The sequence below is a fragment of the Rhagoletis pomonella genome, unplaced genomic scaffold (genome assembly GCF_013731165.1).
Source record: "Rhagoletis pomonella isolate Grant_MI unplaced genomic scaffold, Rhpom_1.0 Rhpom_scaffold_00016, whole genome shotgun sequence".
Lineage (NCBI taxonomy): Eukaryota > Metazoa > Arthropoda > Insecta > Diptera > Tephritidae > Rhagoletis > Rhagoletis pomonella.
Genome location: NW_023458570.1, coordinates 104,467 through 109,238, shown reverse-complemented (window position 1 = coordinate 109,238; position 4,772 = coordinate 104,467). Strand labels below are relative to the sequence as shown.

The window sequence follows — 4,772 nt, the reverse complement described above, 5'->3', positions numbered from 1 at the left end:
TTTCTGCGTAGGCGGCCTTCGGCCGCACTTATGGATTATAACCCTCAAAAAGTAGAATTCTCTTTCTGGGTTGCGAAGAAAAGGCGCTGAACACCTTTTGCAGAGTACACCTTTCTGCGTAGGCGGCCTTCGGCCGCACTTATGGATTATAACCCTCAAAAAGTAGAATTCTCTTTCTGTGGTGCGAAGAAAAGGCGCTGAACACCTTTTGCACAGAACACCTTTCTGCGTAGGCGGCCTTCGGCCGCACTTATGGATTATAACCCTCACAAAGTAGAATTCTCTTTCTGTGTTGTGAAGAAAAGGCGCTGAACACCTTTTGCAAAGAACACCTTTCTGCGTAAGCGCTAAATAAATATGTATACAAATTAAAGAGAATTAAATTCTCTATCAAATGATATCAAAATTGTCCAATTCCTTGAAGAGGTTTTCGAGAAATATTAAATTGAGAAAATGCTTAATTTGAACTTTGACCTTTAATAATTGTTGTAGTTGTTGTTTCCCAAAAAAAAAAAATACATCGTTACACTCACCTCAATGATCTCTATCGATCCCCGTATGAATTTTTTTAATTCGAGATTTGGTAGTATTGTGCATTTATGCCATTTCTTCTCTACTTGCACTAGTCTATCATTCTAATTTGAAATTTATTGGCAAAAAGGCTTTTTCGTTTAGATACACTTGTGCGTGTGGAAGTATGTAAATAAAGCGAAATAGTTCATATAAACGGGCAACTCTAAACTTAATTATCCATTATGGTGCAAAACTTCAACTAGCGAAACTATCGAGTGTGAACACGTTCGATAGTTTCCCGTTCTAATTAGGCATATTGTTATACCATTTTCCCACACCATCCTGAATTAAACGGCGTTTCGACGCCAACCGAATCACGCGGTTCGCTATCTCAATTATGAACTGCGAATCAACCTGTTTACACGTCACATTCGTGATCACTTTGCATTTCTGTTTCTTGTTCTTTGCTTTTGTTTAATGATTAATGTGCTGTATATTGTGCATTTCAACGGTGGAGAAAAAATTTGCAGTGGTAAATTAGCTAAATCAATAGTTTTAACGACTCTAGCTATTTTTTCAATGTTTGTGCTGGTGGGGAATTGTGTGGTCTATGTGTTTTGACAGCCGTTATCGATAAAAATTAGAAAATACAACGATTTGTTCTTGATTCGCATGTTGATTGGATCTGAAACACCTACGAATGAAGTGATTCGCTCTCCAAAATTTGTATGGCGAATTACGTGATTCGGTTCGCAATTGGGGCGCCAAATACCGATGGGATAGCGAATTACGATTGGGATAGCGAATAACTTGACGTGGAAACATCGTTTTAATTCGATTTGACAGTTCTCTGTCTGGGCTTTGTGTTTTTTCGGGTGGGGTTTAGTAGCACTCACAACTATTTCGGGCTATTCCGTCCAAAAGGGGTTGCCCGATCCAAAAAAAAATTCACACACTTGTAGTCAAGGGTCTACGCATTATTTTAACACTCACTTTTGTAAATTTTGGTCGCTAATTTATTTACAAATTGGGTTTGAAATATGGCCTTTTTTGTAAACTTCGGAAATTAGCGTACATTTATCACCCCTATTCTTCTTAAAGCAGCCGCTTCACCAATATATTTTTGTATTCCCCTTCACTTTACACTTTACTCGATTAGTTATAACTTGCTTTACGACTTTAATATTAACCAATTAATCACAATTCATTAAATAAAAACACCTTCAAATCACGCGTCTGACTTTGGTTGAGAGACAAAAGAAGATAGGATATAACCCAGTAAGCATTAAAAATATACATAGATGTTCTCTGCAAAAGGTGTCCAGCTCCTTTTCTTCGCAAAACAGAAAGGAGAATCCTACTGCCCCTGTGTTATAATCCCTAAGTGCGGCCGAAGGCCGCCTACGCAGAAAGGTGTTCTCTGCAAAGGTGTTCAGCCCCCCTTCTTTGGCAACACAGAAAGGATAATTCTACTGCCTGAGGGTTATATTCCCTAAGTGCGGCCGACGGGCACCTACGCAGAAAGGTGTTCTCTGCAAAAGGTGTTCAGCCCCTCTTCTTTGGCAACACAGAAAGCAGAATTCTACTGCATGAGGGTTATAATACCTAAGTGCGGCCGAAGGCCGCCTACGTAGAAAGGAATTCTACGCAAAAATACATTTTATAAAAACTTGTTTTTTCTATTTTTAATTAACTTTCTTATTCTTTATAACCCCTCCCCCTCCGCCACCACCCCAAAAACGATGTGAGCGCTACTCAACATTTCCCTTTTTTCTTCGCTACAAAATTTATGCAAAATGTAAGTTATTGCTAAAAATTTATAAGTTTCCGTATTAAATTGGTGATGTAAACGTGTATAAACTTTTCTTTTCGTACTCAGAAAAAACGCAAGTTTTGATTTGTGAGCTAGTTTTGATAAATTCCCGATAAAAATTAGGGACAGCACCGATTTGTTCGTAATTCGCATGGTAATTGGATCTGAATTACCAACAAATGAGGTAATTCACTCTCAAAATTTAGTAGGGCGAATTACGTAATTCGAAAGGTGGTTGGAGTACGAATGACGAATGAGAGAGCGAACTACATAATGGGGGTGGCGTGGGAAAGCCGTATTAAAGGCCCTACACATGCATAGATTTATCGACCAACCAGTTGACCAACCTACTTAACGAAATTCCCTACAAACGCACCAACTAGTTGGCCGATTTCATTTGAGTAAGAGTTTTAGAACTGTGAACAACACAACAGCACCGGTAAACTTTTAAGCTAGGCTAGGAATGCTCCTCATTTGTATGTATTTGTTATTGCTACCGACCCCGTTTTCACAAATTATACGCATTTTCACTAGCGAAACGAACCGAAAAACACATGTTAACGTTAATGCGCCTTTAATAAAATGAAATCGAATTTTAGGTTGCCAACTTGTCTACACACAGAGCAACAAGTTGACCAACTTGCCACATAAATCAAAAATTTTTGTTTTTCTCCAACCTGACGAACAACTTGACGAAGATTTGTCAACTTGCCTACACACTGCTTATTTACCACCAACTTCTAGCGGTCGCCCAACTAGTTGACCAACCTACATAACGAAGTTCCTTACAAACGCACCAACCAGTTGGCCGATTTCATTTGAGTAAGAATTTTAGAACTGTGAACAACACAACAGCACCGGTAAACTTTTAAGCTATGCTAGGAATGCTTCTCATTTTTATGCATTTGTTATCGCTACCGCCCCGTTTTCACAAATTATACACATTTTCACTAGTGAAACGAACCGAAAAACACATGTTGGCGTTAATGCGCCTTTAAAAAAATTAAATCGCATTTTAGGTTTCCAACTTGTCTACACACAGAGAAACATGTTGACCAACCTGCCTCAAAAAGCAAACATTTTTGATTTTTCTCCAACCTGACGAACAACTTGACGAAGGTTTGTCAACTTGCCTACACACTGCTTATTTACCACCAACTTCTAGCGGTTGTCCAACCGATAAATCAATGCGTGTGTAGGGCCTTTTAGAAGAATACGAATATCGAGCGGGGTTGGCACTCCACACAACCGATTGCGTAGACTAACACCAGAAAAATCGTACGAAAAATAAAAAATCGTAGGAAAAGATAACAATGCCCGTAGTCATAGTCAAAATAAAGTCGACTTTAAAGTTAGTTGCAGCTTTTTTGACAGATATCCCATTGAAAATTATGTCAAAAAGCTGCAACTAACTTTAAAGTCGACTTTATTTTGACTATGACTACGGGCCAATAGGTTTTTATTTTAATTTCAAAACAAAACAATATCAAAAACATAACATTTAAATTTCAATAACATTTGTACTCTTTTATGTATTTTTTATGGTAATTCTCTAGGGTGGGGTAACAACCCCTAAAAAAGGTGCGGAGGGGTACCAAACGACGCGTTTCAGCCCCCCTAATAACAATCCGGAGGGGGGAGAGTAATATTATTAACCATTTAAAAGTTATGAACAAAAAACTTTTGTTAAATTTCGTTGTTTTCTATCAGCAATTACCACGCCAAAAATGCACTAAATCACCAGTTTCCACTTTTAAAACACTACTAAAACGTTTCCGGTTTTTATTTTATGCAAACCAAATCATTTATTCACTTTTATTTTATATATTTCGTTAATAAAACAGAGTAAACAAACTTTGCGCCTGCTAAAATTATTATAACCTCAAATCGCTGGTATTGCCACTTTATTTCACATTTCATTTGCGCTATTATACTCAGTTTACACTCTACACTTCTTCTTCTTCTTCTTCTTTTTACTTTCATCTAAATAAGATATTGTAACCAAAATATAATAGTAAATTTCGCTATACCATGGCAGCGCTACTTTTATGATTTACAGTTATTTTAGCTTTAATTAAAAGTAAGCGTCATGGAGTGTCAAATGTGCGATTTTACGATTTGCGATGTGATTTATAAAAAAAGCATTGAACAGTGCACACATCTCATAAGGAAAAGTGAATTATTACGAAATACTAATACAGTGGCAGCACTATAGCTATTTTGGAATCTCGCGTTTCAGCACGCAAAGACTGTCAACTTCTTTTTAATAACAAAATAATCTATCTTAGGTTGATAAAACTATGTGTTTCTTTAATAAATAAGTTAAATTATATATTTTAATAGTGTTTAAAAAGTGATAAGAGGTGATTTTGTGAATCTTTGTTGGTGTAATTGCTCAAAGAAAACAACGAAATTTAACAAAAGTTTTTTGTTCATAACTTTTAAA

At 36.8% G+C, this 4,772-nt stretch overlaps 1 protein-coding gene across 1 annotated transcript in view; it reads left to right on the top strand.

Annotated features, from left to right (window-relative positions):
- Positions 1-4,772, top strand: part of LOC118749408 (cytoplasmic dynein 2 heavy chain 1-like) — a 162,277-nt gene that overhangs the window by 70,979 nt on the left and 86,526 nt on the right. The window lies entirely within an intron of this gene.